Consider the following 16771-nt stretch of genomic DNA (forward strand, 5'->3'; position numbering starts at 1 on the left):
TTTTGTATCATTAAGCAGAATGTGCAATAACTGAACTGCTCAAGCAATGAGGTAGACAGAGATCATGTCAGCTATACAGTACTCTATATCTGCCTGGCTACCCAACCTCCTTGCTCCGGCCAAACACTACGCCACGCCAACGGACGTTATTTTCTTCTCCGCAATGAGTCTGGATCGGAGTACCTCCCCGGCGTTTTCAAGAACGCAAACACGTTCTGACCATTCTGATTGGTCCCAGAAACCAGTGGGTTGGGCCAGAGCCAGAACACACATGGGTAAAGCGGTGTTTTGAAAATGTGTCGTTGGCTTTGATACTCTGATTGGTTAGAGAGTACGACACCCCTCATTGTGACGTCACCACATACGACTTCAACGATGCAGACTCAGGCCTGAAGTATGTAGCGAACATAGAGCAGTGGAAAAATTCTGTTTGAGTCTTCAGGCGAAGTCAGCTGCCGTTCTTCTTCTCATGATGTGACAATTCATTTCAAGAGTAGTTCCATATGGTATAGGAAGAAGAAGCACCATGTTGATGTGTACTCTGTTACTGTCAGAGCAGAGAAGTGACAATAGTAGGTGAGACACCTCCGGGAGGAGGAAATATGTTATTGTCATTGAAATCCTGTATGTTATTGTCATTTCATAAAAGTGTAAATGGATACATTTGCATTGTAAAATATGTTATAGAAATGCTGCTAGATATTATATTTTCCCTTTTGTAACACATGTCATATACATTATTCAAACATATTGCACTCATACCCACAGAGGTGAAAAACAGAACAAACTATGATTGTGGTCCTGCTTGCAGATTGGCCAAGGAGTGTTTGAGCTGGCACAATATTGTGCCAGGGATGGAATGAAATGTTCACATCTGTTTCAGTATCACTTAGCTTTCGATTAACATGCCCTTGACAGAACGACGGTTAGCCAGTTTGGCTCTGCTTCATGCCTCACAACATCACTAGTCTTGCCATTAGTGATGACATAACATCGGGTTGGGTAGTAATGGATTACATGTAATGTAATCCATTACATGCACACACACAAACACAACCTAATCCATTACTTTACCAGCAAAAATATTGTAATCAGATTATAGGTACTTTTGAAAAACGATGATTACTTCTAGGATTATTTACAAATTCATACAGGGTGTTTGCAAAAATAATCTTTGATACCTTGCTGTTTTCTCACCGCTGTCAAATCAGCATTGAAAAAAGGATTTAAAGTTTGTTCCGCCTGAGCGAATCTGACCACAAGTCAGAGACCACTATGATGACACACCAAATGGGTTTGATGGATCGTGGGAGAAGGGCAGGAATAGGCTTTTTTAAGCTACAGTCCAAGCTATGTCTTCCAATGGTGCGACTGCTGTCGGCATCCAAAGATTATCCAACTTGAATAAACGCTTGGCGGTAAGGATGACAGCAGTGCTGTAGCCTAGAGGGCGATACGGATATCACTTGTTATTGATATCTACATAGCGCATTGATGTGAATCACACTGCTGCTCTCTCATTTAGCTATTTACACCTTACAGATTGTGGTTGTGGATGGCTGTGCACAAATGTATTCAGTGCCTTCGGAAAGTATTCAGACCCCTTGACTTCTTCCACATTGTGTTAGGTTCCAGCCTAATTCTAAAATGTATTAAATTGTTTTTTCCCCCTCAGCAATCTACACACAAAATATCACATTTACATAAGTATTCAGACCCTTTGTAAAAGCACCTTTGGCAGCGATTACAGCCTTGAGTCTTCTTGGGTATGACGCTACAAGCTTGGCACACCTGTATTTTGGGAGTTTCTCCCATTATTCTCTGCTGATCAAGCTCTCTCAGGTTGGATGGGGAGCGTTGCTGGACAGCTATTTTCAGGTTTCTCCAGAGATGTTTGAATGGGTTCAAGTCCGGGCTCTAGCGAACCACTCAAGGATATTCAGAGACTCGTCCTGAAGCCACTCCTGCGTTGTCTTGGCTGTGTGCTTAGGGTCGTGGTTCTGTTAGATTGTGAACCTTTCGCACGAGTCTGAGGTCCTGAGTGCTCTGGAGCAGGTTTTCATCAAGGATATCTCTGTATTTTGCTCTGTTTGTCTTTGCCTCGATCCTGACTAGTCTCCCAGTCCCTGCCGCTAAAAAACATCCCCACAACATGATGCTGCCTGCACCATGCTTCACCATAGGGACGCTTGGCATTCAGGCAAAAGAGTTCAATCTTGGTTTCATCAGACCAGAGAATCTTGTTTCTCATGGTCTGAGAGTCTTTAAGTTCCTTTTGGCAAACTCCAAGCGGGCTGTCATGTGCATTTTTACTGAGGAGTGGCTTCCTTCTGGTCACTCTACCATAAAGGCCTGATTGGTGGAGTGCTGCAGAGATGGTTGTCCTTCTGGAAGGTTCTCCCATCTCCACAGAGGAACTCTGGAGCTCTGTCAGAGTGACCATCAGGTTCTTGGTCACCTCCCTGACCAAGACCCTTCTCCCCCGATTGCTCAGTTTGGCCAGCTCTAGGAAGAGTCTTGGTGGTTCACCACTTCTTCCATTTATGAACGATGGAGGCCAATGTGTTCTTGGGGATGCTGCAGAAATGTTTTGGTATCCTCCCCCAGATCTGTGCCTCGACACAATCCTGTCTCTTGAGTTTTACGGATAATCCCTTCAAACTCATGGCTTGCTCTGTCAACTGTGGAACCGTATATAGACAGGTGTGTGCCTTTCTAAATCATGTAAAATCAATTGAATTTTCCACAGGTGGACTCCAATCAAGTTGTAGAAACATCTCAAGGAAGATCAATGGAAACAGGGTGCACCTGAGCTCAATTTTGAGTCTCATAACAAAGGGTCTGAATACTTATCTAAATAAGGTATTTATAAAAACCTGTTTTCTTTGTCCTTATGGGGTATTGTAGGTAGATTGCTGAGGATTTAAAAAAATGTAATCCATTTTAGAATAAGGCTGTAACGTAACAAAATGTGGAAAAGGTCAAAGGGTCTGAATACTTTCTGAAGGAACTGTATGTGTATTTTATCCCAATAATGGTTGAAATTAAGACGTTTAAGCTGCCTATCAATCATTGTTTTGCGACCAGTGGACAGCCAGTGAAAAATGCGCACTTGCAACAGCTACATACATAGTGTGGATCCCAGCCTATAGAATACAAGTTTGAGCGTGTTCCTACCTTCTAAACTCCTCCATGGTATTGGGCCCCATAGTTTAATGTAAGGAGACCACGACTGGTGCTTTTATTGCTCAATCTAATTTGTGCTGATTCAAAACAAAATATCCATAGGCCTAACATACATATGCTCAAACTCGCACACTTTTGACAGACTTAAAGGGGCAATGTGTAGTTGCTACATCTATTTTTAGACGTATAAATTAATGATATCCTGTGTACTCATTGATTCTTAAAGAATATAACTTATAAATGCCTCATTAGTTCAACTGTCACACCCCATGAGAACCCAAAATATAAGCTTGTTTTAATCCAATGTTTGTAAATGTAAACCAACACTGTTTTTATGTTATTCTTTTGATCAGGACGGTTTCTGATTGGGATTATACTGCATTGTCGTTGTCATTGTTGTCATCGTCATTGTCGTCGTTGTTGTCTTTGCCGTTGTTGTTGTCTTTGTTGTTGTCTTTGTTGTAGTTGTTGGATGTAATCTCCAATATCTGGACTATAGAAAGGCGGTAGTATCAAAACATGGTTAAAATGATACTTTTGATATCATGGATGGTCAGGCCTTGCATCCTTAGCTCTGTCTATTAGTTTGAGAGTGGTTACAGGCCCATCCCTCAGCTTTTTACCAAAACAGAGTCAGGGTGGTCCTTGGTTATTGTTTCAACTGTGGATTCTCCCATTAAACAGCTGTAAATTATTGAGATATCACCAACAACAACAAAATAATAATAATAGGCCTATAGAAAAAAATGGTATCTGTTATTTTTTTTACCCGGTAAGTTGACTGAGAACACATTCTCATTTACAGCAACGACCTGGGGAATAGTTACAGGGGAGAGGAGGGAGATGAATGAGTCAATTGTAAACTGGGGATTATTAGGTGACCGTGATGGTTTAAGGGCCAGATTGGGAATTTAGCCAGGACACTGGGGTTAACACCCCTACTCTTACGATAAGTGCCATGGGATCTTTAATGACCTCAGAGAGTCAGGACACCTGTTTTAACATCCCATCCAAAAGACAGCAGTGCCCCAGGGCAGTGTCCCCAATCACTGCCCTGGGGCATTGGGATATTTTTTAGACCAGAGGAAAGAGTGCTTCCTACTGGCCCTCCAACACCACTTCCAGCAGCATTTGGTCTCCCATCCAGGGACTGACCAGGACCAACCCTGCTTAGCTTCAGAAGCAAGCCAGCGGTGGTATGCAGGGTGGTATGCTGCATATGTCATTAATCTTTCACATGCAAATAGCACTTTTTGGTAGCGCTCAAGGCATGCCATTCCATGAGAGCAGCGTTTATTTTTCAACTCGAAGCAATGAGCCTAATCAGTCCTCCATGACAACAAAATATTAAGCAGTTTTTGGGTTATGCTCAGGTAAAACAGTTTGGCTAATCTATATTTCCATATTTCCAAGTCCTGTTCTTGAAGATCAAGGGGCATAGCCATGGGAAGTAAGGGTGCTGAGGGTGCTGCAGCATCCCCGGAAAAATCTGAATTCAATATCAATGTTAATACAATTATTGTATTATTTTTTTTTACTAGTCCTATTTATTTACTAGTCGTCGTCCCCCCCCCCCCCCATACCCCCGTCAGCTAAATAAAAATCACTCCACCCAAACATTTTCCCACAGCTATGTCAAGGGGTATTACATTATTTGGAATGACTGGAAATCTGGCAGGCTTTGGTTTTTAACCTGATAGTATTATTATCTGGAGTAAAAAGAAGTGGGTTAGAAGCCTACATAACCAACCCATAAAGTCAAATCCATGTATGGCCAGCTGTGTAAACTTTAACATTGATTTATCCTGCAATAGATGTTGTTCAATTGTTTATATTCATTTTTGTATTCTTCTAGTGCCTCTTAAGGGGAAAGTAATCAGATTACGTTACTGAGTTTGGGTAACCCAAAAGTTAGGTTCCTGATTATAATTTTGGAAAGGTAACTGAAACAGATTCCATTTAGAAAGTAACCTTCCCTACCCTGCAGACCATGGCCTCGTATGTATTACCACATTAGGAGGATCAGATGCATGCACAGGAAATTGAACTCTAATTGAAGAAAATTTAACTCTGCCAGGAGAAAACATTTGGTCCCAGTCTAAAAAGTGTAAAAGGTACTTCTGGCAACAGAGTTCTTTTTTCAAAGTTTTTTTCATTTTTTTTCTTGAGCAGATGGTCAGGAACATGATTACAAATAATTTGTGGACTGCAAATGAACCACAATAAGACCAAACAGATATAATATTTGACTAAAATATAATCATTTCAAACTTTGCTTACATTTGTATATGGTCACATATGGTCACACATCTGTTATGCATGGGAATACTTTACAGTATTTTTATGTCCAACAATTAATACAAAATACACTGAACAAAAATATAAATGCAGCATGTAAAGTGTTGGTCCCATGTTTCATGAGCTGAAATAAAAGATTGCACAAATTTATTGGACAAAAATGCCAAAGTTAAATCCATGTATGATTAATTATCATGAAGAATCACTTGTGTGTCCCAATCTTAATATTACATTTTGCATGTCCCAATCTTCATATTATTTTATCTTTGGTCTTCGAACAACATGCAGAAGGAAACATCGCAAAAGCAGCTCTAACTGCTACGTGGAAAGGCGTATATATTCAGTAGGCTAAATCCCCGGTATAGCCCCCGTCTCCCCTAATCTGCATCGGATGTGCTCATAAATGTGCTGCTACTCACAGAATGTTTCAGATATATGAAGTTTCAACAAATGCTCACAGTCAAACAAACAATAAAAATAATATGCGACTCAGGTTATTTTCCTGTGTTTGGTCCTGACAGCGTTCTCACCTACAGCGAATCACACCACCGTACAAATTGAATGAGACCGAGACCACTCTTTTTGAGCGAACCACCGTTCGTTGTTTAGTCCGGACCCGAGTGCGGGTAGTGTTCACACCAGTCCAAACAAACCAAACTAAGGGGATAAACTCAGGGGGAACTTCGGAAAAACCGAACCAAACCAATTTGGTGTGAAAGCCCCCATAATGTAGTTAAAAGTAGTCAGTTCCAATCAACTCCAGTTATCAATACTAAATCCAGGGAGCATATCACTCTGTTGAGGGTGAAGATAAATTGACTGTACATGAGTTAACTTGTTACTTTAATCTCTCCTTGATTTACTGTGTACATAATCAGTGAACATAATCAGGACAACTTCTCCTATTTACATGAACAATATGATCCGGGTGGTGAAAATCTGTCTCCCTATTTCCATCTTCCATATTTCTGCTCGCTCTCAGCCAAAAAGCCCATGATTGATTGAGCACTAAAGAGGATTATTATTGGCTGAAAAGGAGAGGAGCTGTTGTGGGTTGCTTGCTGTACCCATGGAAGCAGAATGGCTGGCTGTGAGCTGGCCCACCAGAAGGCTGTGTTTCTGAGCCAGATAGCACTATGACGGGGCCCAAGACTCTGCCTGCCTGTCCACTCTCAGTTTCTTATCCTGTAGGCCTATAATCTCCTCTCAAATAGTCCCCATCCATCTGCACGTCACTGATAGTGTATGGGAATTGCACGCGTGTTATGGGGCCCATGCTTCCATATAAGACACATTTTGGTCTGACTGCATTTGGCGGCAGAGTCACTCGTGTGTTTGGTGGAGTCTTATCATCTGTTGAAACAGTGCTTTACATATCATGATTAAAAGCTTGAATAACGGAGGAGATGGCTGACATCAACATCTAGCTAGTTTAATCTTTGAAAGCCTTGAGACCCAAGTGTAAACTGATGATATGGTACTCACTATAATGATACGTTTCTAATCCTCTGTGCATTCGATGCCAAGGAATCGTATTGACTGTGAAGTGTGGAAAGAAAGTGCCCTGGCCTGTCATCATGTATGCTGTTGAATATGGAATCAATTCCTCCCATTTTCCTAAGGAATATTTATTTGGGACTACTCTAAGGAGAACTAGACTTCTTGAATAACCTACACCCCTCTTCATAGTCAGTTTTTAAATGAAAATGTTTCCTTGCTAACTATTTTAACTTTGTATAACATGATGTGTATGTCTTGAGCTGGCTGTTGTGTGAGTATTAATCCATTGGTGTGTGTGTTGTTTCTGCGTGTGCAATAGTGTGTGTTAGTGTGTGTGTGTCTGAGTGTATATGTGTGTGTGCTGTCTTGCATATCCTCTTGCTTTTAGTCATTTAGGCAATTTAGTCTCGCTGAGGACACAAATGTTGTATCTAAATGAATTAGATCCTCTGGGAGAAGCGTAAACAAACAGAAGGATAATTTAATATTTCAGACCATGCAAATCACGTCTGTTTTTCTGTTGAGGCAGAGGCATTTCCTGTTCCATAGCCTGACCGCAGTTTGCAAACACTAATAGGAGTAGTGGTGCTCAGGGGCAGTTGCTAGTGTGGACATTAAAGTGTGTCTTAGTTTGCTCAACTGAATAGAGGGTTTATCTACCAATACAACCTTTCAGCTGTAGCCCCTTTAGTTGTGAATCCCAAATAGATCTCCGATTTAAAAATGCAGTTATTCATTATAATTTCTACCTGTTTCTAAGCAGGTATTTAACAAACACCCAAGCAAAGGTGCTCTCTCCCTTTTTACAATGTTTGTAATGTCAAGGTCCTCTATTGTTATGACCCATGAGGTCTTTACCAGATGTGGTGATGGCACGACATACATGGCCAGAAGGGGAGCTGGGTTTATAGAGGCAGACTGAATGGCGCTGCAGAGCTTTGTGATATAAGGGGATTGCAATCAGAGCCCAGTAATCCATCCATCCAGACCTCCAGCATCATCAGTGGATCAGAAGCAGAGCTACAGTATGTCTGGCCAGAGGGGTGATGATGTCACTTGTTCCCGCCAGGGACTCTGTAGTTCGTCACGTTACAACAATCTTTAGCGCCAGGGGACCCAAATGCACGCTTTGATGTGATGTTATGCCTTCAGATGGTTGGGCAATGTTAATATGCCACCATCTCCTCTGTCGCTCCTCATTCGTCACCGCGCCTCGCTTTCCCTCGCATCGTTTTGTTCTTCCTTAATCTATTCTGTGTTTCATCCCAAGATGTATGACTCAGCCAATTTGAGATGCTGTGACTCTCGGAGAAGACTATGCGTTTTAAAGCCAGTGGTGACAGAGTGAAACACAGGCTTCATCTCAGTGAAACCTTTCATCCAGAAACCCCTCCAAACTGGTGGCAGCAGCAGCAGCACTGGGACAAGCCAGATACTGAGCCGTGTGCCTAAAGGGGATGGGCGGAGATCCTGTAGATATATCTGTCTCCGTGTCTTCAGTTTGGAAGCTATTGTTTGACTTACTCCTTTCACCCTGTCCTGTGCAGTCTTGTCTTCATTCCTGATGGTCCCTGCCATCTTCATCTCTTCTTCATTGGTCCTTCTCTGTGTTTGTAGTTATTGCAATGTAGTAAACACTGGCTATTGGCTACAGATACTCATGCACACTGACAGCTCTGGGATCAGCCATTAGAGACTCCTGCTGCTAGCAATCTGGAGAAGAGCATGTAGTGTCTCTAGACCAGGCATCCAGAGTCTGCCATGTACATCAGAACAAAACCAAGCACGTCCAGAATGTCCAGGTTGTCCTGGACATGCGTTAGCACACCTTTGATTCAGGAATCTGGGTACTGTTGAATGACTTCCCATTCAAGTAAGGCATTCTGTTCCTTCTAGCACAGCTTGCAGGGAGTGATGGAGATTGGAGAGGTCCCAGAAGAACACAGGGCTTGCTAAACCACCACCCCTTTCTTAAAATAGCCTTGAATCATGCATTATTCGTACTGGGACTGCCGGTGCTGTCAAGCAGCATTTTTCGCGTTGCTTATTGTCTCCCCTTGTTTACTTCAGGCCCTGCAATTTAAAAAGATTCCCTGAACTCATTTCCATAGCTTTGTGTTTGTTATTGGGTGATGTATCTACAGTGAAGAAACATTAAAGGATGCTCATTACATTCTGTTTCTTCTCCTCCTCTGTGTTAGAATTGGTTGCTGACTGTGTTCTTTTGTTGTTGCTGGCTGTTGCCATGCACTCAGAGAGAGAGAAAGCGCAGACGACACTCCTCTAGAGATGGGGAAGTAGATTTCAATCTCCCAGCCTGCCTCTCTCTGTGTCACGCTGTGTCCCCTGGGCCCACTAAAGCGTGAAGGATGCTGGGGGGGGGGGGGGGGGGGGTTGGCATATGACAGGTCCTCCAGAACCTGCCACTTTGTCAGTAGTGATGCAACAGCCGCACACGCTAGTGCTACACGTGTCCCTCTTATCGATCAGGATCGATATCTTCAGCTAACAGGGCCACACCCAGAAACAGAAACACACACTCATACACACGCGTGAATACACACACATTCACTAAGAATACAAAGCCACATAAAGACATGCACTCAAACTGATACACAACAAGAACCAGACAACCATGGGCTGGGCTGATAATGGAATCCCTTCCTCCATTTTTCTTTAGTTCTTGTTGATAATGGGCCATTCTCCTGGGTGATGAATGGTTAAGCCTCAGCCTCTAATGTCCAGCGGTGAGAACTGGAAGGGCCATTTCACTCATCAAATGCACAGACGGTGTTTCGCGTAAGATGTCAGGGTTCATGAGCACTGTGTGTGTGTATGTGAGACATGATAAGATGTGTGTAGGTATGCTTATCTGAATGTGTGTGTGCGTGCATGCATGCAGCATGTGTGTGTGTGTGTGTGTGTGTGTGTGATGTGAAGGCTGATGAATAATTGATCTCTGGCTTTCCATGTGGAGGCTGTCAGTGACTGAAGTCAGGAGATATTTCATGTGTGGATGGCTGCTACCAAACTGCAGTACTGGGCCCAGTCATTACTACTGTGGCTGTGGGTTTGATAAGGCAACTGTTACTGTCCTCCCCCTCCTCATATTACTGAGTATTGAGGTGTCATCGAATACAATGAACATCACTACTTTCAATGACTCTTATTAACATTATTTTCCTCATCCCTGTCAATTCTGTCTCTCCCATTCTCTCTCCCATTCTGTCTCTCTTCTGCATATGAATGCTTTGCTCGTTCCAAACAAACCTCTGTATAGAGGAGAAACTACTGTGACAAGGCCCTCCATATTGCATGAGGTCAAACATGTGTTACTATTCATGAACATTCATTCCAATCGACACAAATCGCACAACAAAACGCTACAGCGTTTGCTACAGCAGAAAAATAATCCTGCAGCAACAGGAAATGTGAATTATTATGTGGATTTGAATTAATGCACGTTTGTAGGGGTTGATACCTTTCTTTGTAAGGGAAAATCAAGTCTAAAATGTCTAAGTGGAAATTACAAACTTCAGAACACTTGCAGGAAATTTTTCCTGCAACAGAGTGATCAAATTAAGATCCTACACCTGTACTATAAATCCCCTAGCTAATGGTGTTTCAAACCTGTGTAATGCAATTTTTTTGAATAGCGTTCTCTAATTGGCAACAACTCAAGTGTTAACTGCTGTTTTGGTTATTTGTGTTGAACTAGGAATTCTCCAGATGAGTGCTGCTGTCTCTCTCCTCTCTGTCTCACACCTCTTCCTCCTCTCAGTACATCCTTCAGTGCTCTCCAAGGTCTATTCCATTGGCTTCCCTAGTATGATTTATGACCATCCTTGCCTCTCATAGGCTAAAGCATGGACCATGCCGTGGTGGAGGAAATGTGTGACATGGCACTGATCACCAGGGGATTATGATTAGAATGATAACGATAATTGTAATGCCACCTGTTTGTACATACAGTATAGCCTACGACTCCCCACAGTATCAATATGATCGCAACCAGTGATACGATCACACGGCAAAACATGTTGATGTCACAGGTTAATGTACATAACCCTTTGGGCTATGAGGTTATGATTGTATGCCATATTGCTATAGGCATACTAATTTGGTTCTCACTCCCGAGCAAATGTCAACAAGTTGATACACGGTAAGAAACGCTTTCTTCTGGTGTCACGTTCTGACCTTTATTTCTGTTGTTTTTGTCATTATTTAGTATTGTCAGGGCGTGAGTTGGGGTGGGCAGTCTATGTTTGTTTTTCTATGATTTTGGGATTTCTATGTTTCGGCCTAGTATGGTTCTCAATCAGAGGCAGGTGTCATTAGTTGTCACTGATTGAGAATCATACTTAGGTAGCCTGGGTTTCACTGTTTGTTTGTGGGTGATTGTCTATGTTGATTGCTTGTGTCATCACAGTTCTCATTTAGCTTCACGGTCGTTATTTGTTTATTGTTTTGTATAGTGTGTTTCAGTGTTTTCTTTATTAAATTTCATCATGAACACATACCACGCCGCATTTTGGTCCTCCGATCCTTCTCGCCTCTCCTCTTCAGATGAAGAGGAGGACGTCCGTGACATCTGGCTCAAACTGTATGTTGTATTAGAGCTGTATCAGTGGCGGGTGGTGCAGGTGTCCTGTTTCATAGGACTGGGAATTGCCAGGGACCTCACGATACAATATTATCACAATAGTTAGGTGCCGATACGATATGTATTGCGATTCTCACGATACAGTGATTTATCTTGCGATTCGATGTTCCAAACATATTGCTCACCATATGTCTGCTGCAGAGGGACGAGAGAGCCATGAAAAAACAACTTTTGAAATGTAAAAGGGCTGAAAACAAATTGGCTCGCTATTTAAAAAGAAGATGGGAACAAGCTAAGAAATAAAAATACTGAAGTTCAGGTGCAGGTACAGCAAACTAGCGCTAAAATAATATTGCAATATTGTTAAAACGATACGATACAATATATCATCCAAAATGATATCCAGATATGTACCTGCATTGATTTTCTTCCCCCCAACACCAGCATCATCAACGTCAGGTCTGAGTGGCTCTTCCCCTTAGAATTAACTTCAAGGCAAAACCAATTATTCAGTCTAACTTTTAATGAGTCCTCAAACTTCAAGTCTGAAATTAAGAGTTAAGATCCAGACTGTTGGTCCTCTTCTCATTATTCTGCTGCTAACCCCTCTGTAACAAATCAAATCAAATGTTATTTGTCATATGCTCCAAATACAACAGGTGTAGACTTAGTATCAAATCAAATGTATTTATATAGCCCTTCATACATCAGCTGATATCTCAAAGTGCTGTACAGAAACCCAGCCTAAAACCCCAAACAGCAAGCAATGCAGGTGTAGAAGCACGGGGGCTAGGAAAAACTCCCTAGAAAGGCCAAAACCTAGGAAGAAACCTAGAGAGGAACCAGGCTATGAGGGGTGGCCAGTCCTCTTCTGGCTGTGCCGGGTGGAGATTATAACAGAACATGGCCAAGATGTTCAAATGTTCATAAATGACCAGCATGGTCAAATAATAATAATCACAGGCAGAACAGTTGAAACTGAAGCAGCAGCACGGCCAGGTGGACTGGGGACAGCAAGGCGTCATCATGCCAGGTAGTCCTGAGGCATGGTCCTAGGGCTCAGGTCCTCTGAGAGAGAGAATTAGAGAGAGTATACTTAAATTCGGACAGGAGAAGTACTCCAGATATAACAAACTGACCCTAGCCCCCCGACACATAAACTACTGCAGCATAAATACTGGAGGCTGAGACAGGAGGGGTCAGGAGACACTGTGGCCCCATCCGATGATACCCCCGGACAGGGCCAAACAGGAAGGATATAACCCCACCCACTTTGCCAAAGCACAGCCCCCACACCACTAGAGGGATATCTTCAACCACCAACTTACCATTCTGAGACAAGGCCGAGTATAGCCCACAAAGATCTCCGCCACGGCACAACCCAAGGGGGGGCGCCAACCCAGACAGGAAGATCACATCAGTAACTCAACCCACTCAAGTGACGCACCCCTCCTAGGGACGGTATGAAAGAGCACCAGTAAGCCAGTGACTCAGCCCCCGTAATAGGGTTAGAGGCAGAGAATCAGTTGCCATACCAGGCGGTGATGCAACCGGTCAGGATACTCTCGATGGTGCAACTGTAGAACTTTTTGAGGATCTGGGGACCCATGCCAAATCTTTTCAGTGTCCTGAGGGAGAATAGGCATTGTCGTGCCCTCTTCACGACTGTCTTGGTGTGTTTGGACCATGATAGACCGTGCCTTTAGTAATGAATTAATACTGCCCCATTCAACTGAGTATATTATGTGTATTAGTGATTCATTCCAAAGCTGTACTATACTGTAGGCTAGGAACTGGACATGAATTCACGTTTCAGTTTTAGTCGTAATATACTGCAATTTCATTTTTTTCTTTATCCCAAGATTTGGAAGCACTCCCAAACACTGGCCTAATCCTCCATCAAATATGATTAAACTGAGTGTATCCTTTCTGAGTCCCAACCACACGTTTTCATTCCCCCCCAAAAAGCTAAGCAAACATCAAAGCAGAAGTGTTTATTTATAGTTTGACCAAGCCTCTTTTCTTCTAAAACTATTTTGCTGCGTTTGTCCTTGGTACCATGGGCTCAATGTCTCCAGCATGTTACGACCCACTCAGGGCAGCTGCTCAAACCCCAGATGGCTGACAGGAAAGACCAGATTTTAACATGCGACTGCAGTGACAGCTGTGTGTGTGTGTGTGTGTGTGTGTGTGTGTGTGTGTGTGTGTGTGTGTGTGTGTGTGTGTGTGTGTGTGTGTGTGTGTGTGTGTGTGTGTGTGTGTGTGTGATTGCGTGATGCAAGTGACAAAGATGGAGTAACCAACAAAAAGCTTGAAAATAGAGAATAGCAAGAGTGAGACATACTGAGTAGAAAAGAGAGTGATGCACAGATCAAAACATAGCTGGAGACAGGGAGGAAGTATCTGGTGCCTGCCACTGTGATTTCCCATTCATTCTCTGATCCTGCTCCCAAATGCTCATTCAGATACACACACATTCATTTTCTTGACAGTCAAGGCCACTGTCCTCACTAATGTTTTTCTTCCTTTTTCCTCCTTTTGTCTTGAGTAATTTTGAGGCCATCTGTAGCATACATTGTGCCCAGTGGCAGCAGCCTGAGAGGGGGTGGTGATGGGTGGTGGGGGGTCCTGCCCAGGGCTCTGTGTGTTATTGTTGCCTAGTGGTCAGTGGTGTCGGGGGGGCCGGGTTGCAGCAGGCTGCTGTTCACTGTGTGTTAGTGTGGGTGTGCGTGTCTAGGCCATACTCACCGTGGGTGTGTGTGTGTGTGTGTGTGTGTGTGTGTGTGTGAGAGAGAGAGGGGTACAGAACAACAGATGTGTGTACGTATTGCTGAGATGATGATTTTACAACGGCCACTTCCTCTCTATGTAACGATGATGAGCGCAATGAACCAATAGCACGTGTGCTAATAACCCTGTACATAACACCTCAATGTTTCTCCTGTGTTCTCTCTGGCTCGTCTGCATGGAGGGGATCCAGCTGGCAGTAGCAGGCACCGATCAAACCTTCCGTGTTAGAAGGTCCCCAGTGCCTCTCCCTCAGGGGCCGAGTGCGCTCTGTTTTCAGCACCGTGGAGCAGAGCTGTCGTCAGGCAGACTTTGAAGAGCGCCGGAGTTCTGTACTGATAGGTAACAGAAAGACCCCCTTCAGAGGGGCAGAGGGCTTCACGGTCACAAAACCACACCGTAACCTCAATGGTATAGGAGAAGCAGAATGTAGATGGGCTATATTATTATTATTGTTATGTTAGTTTCAGCTCTTATCTTTGACCAGCCTCCTCATCTGTACCCTCTGGGTCCTTTCCGTATTATCTTACTCTGCAGACATTGAACGGTATTCATGATACTGGTTGATTCGCTGTCCATCTGGGAGATTAGCAGGTGCTGCAATGCCAACGGTTGGCTGTCAAGCACTGGAGGGAAAAAAACCGCTGAAGACCTACCTCAACTGTGTATCTGGCAGCAAGATGCGGGTCTTAGCCAAGACATTTCAGTTTGTTAGTTGTGTCCTTCAGGGAATTAATTAAAACCATTGTACTCAAACCTACTTTCCTCTGAAAGGTTAATTCAACCTTTTCATTCTACCTTCAGGCACCCAGTAACGAGTTGGCCACTCTGTCAACCATTTTGGTGTTAAGGTTGGAAAAAAGGCTGTTGAATACAAATACAATTAATCAGTGAAGTGTCTAGCACATCAATGAAGGAGCAATGCGTTTGAGGCTGCATATCTAGACTGAGGGTAAAGCATTAGGGCTTTGTGGTGTGGCTGGGGTCTATCTCAGGGGTAACCTGACCCATGAAAACAAAGGGTTGCCGTGGTGACTGGAAGGGGGAAGGCGTGTCAGGATCCTGGCGGCAGTGCCAGGAGGAGGGTTGGGCTGGGTGCTTGTGTTAGGGCCTGTCCTCTCCCTGTCTCCCTTTCTATCTCTCTCTTTCTCTCTCTCTCTCTCTCACTCTCTCTCTCACTATCTCTGCAGTATGTGGGAGGCTGGGGAGAGAACACACTGAATCTCAATAAAACTGAGAGATGGAGCCTTCCCTTTTCTCGCTCAGCACAGACGCAATGGCTTTCTTTCCCCGACCGCTTCTCATTCGCTTGCAGCATAACTATGTGATAACAATGCATCACTAGTGATGTAAAACCTAAATTGAACCACAAATTGTTATGGTAGTTTAATGTAACGACACATCCTTTCCCAGATGGATAGAGAAGTGATGAATTAATCCAGCTACAGTTACTGGCACTAAGGAGGTGACTTTACCGTGGCTGTAATCAAGGATGGTGACAGAATAATAATGGCCATGGAGAGTTGGTAAAAGACCTTAAAGTCAGATTGGAGGCTCATTCATTAGGGAAGGAGGAAGGGCTTGTGCACATCGTAAAGCTGTCGGAAGGGAGAGAACAAGAGTTCAATTTCCCACTTTGAGCACTGACACAAAGCCCAAACTCTGTGTTCGATTTAGTGCCAGGTAGGTGGCTCACAACACTTAGTAGGGATGTAATGATTCCAGTATCGTGATACTCAGGCCCAATGTTGGAAACAAGCATCCTTATGTTCAGGGACGGCAGCGTAGTGGTTAGAGTGTTGCACTAGTAACCGAAAGGATGCAAGTTCAAATCTCCGAGCTGACAAGGTACAAATCTGTCGTTCTGCCCCTGAACAGGCAGTTAACCCACTGTTCCTAGGCCGTCATTGAAAATAAGAACTTGTTCTTAACTGACTTGCCTAGTTAAATAAAGGTTAAATTAAAATTAAATAAATGTTGTCACCCCGAATCACGATTATTTTCCAAGCTATAAACACACTGTTACATACTGTATTTTATGTGACACATTTTATTTGTCACATACACATGGTTAGCAGATGTTAATGCGAGTGTAGCGAAATGCTTGTGCTTCTAGTTCCGACAATGCAGTAATAACCAACAAGTAATCTAGCTAACAATTCCAAAACTACTACCTTATAGACACAAGTGTAAGGGGATAAAGAATATGTACATAAAGATATATGAATGAGTGATGGTACAGAGTGGCATAGGCAAGATACAGTAGATGGTATTGAGTACAGTATATACATATGAGATGAGTATGTAAACAAAGTGGCATAGTTAAAGTGGCTAGTGATACATGTATTACATAAAGATGCAGTAGATGATATAGAGTACAGTATATACGTATACATA

The 16771-nt window shown here is 43.2% G+C and overlaps 1 protein-coding gene across 1 annotated transcript in view; it reads left to right on the top strand.

Annotated features, from left to right (window-relative positions):
• Positions 1–16771, top strand: part of LOC139384395 (amyloid-beta A4 precursor protein-binding family A member 2-like) — an 80488-nt gene that overhangs the window by 25187 nt on the left and 38530 nt on the right. The gene's annotated exons all lie outside the window — the stretch shown is intronic.

This window comes from Oncorhynchus clarkii, chromosome 26 (genome assembly GCF_045791955.1).
Source record: "Oncorhynchus clarkii lewisi isolate Uvic-CL-2024 chromosome 26, UVic_Ocla_1.0, whole genome shotgun sequence".
Classification (NCBI taxonomy): domain Eukaryota; kingdom Metazoa; phylum Chordata; class Actinopteri; order Salmoniformes; family Salmonidae; genus Oncorhynchus; species Oncorhynchus clarkii.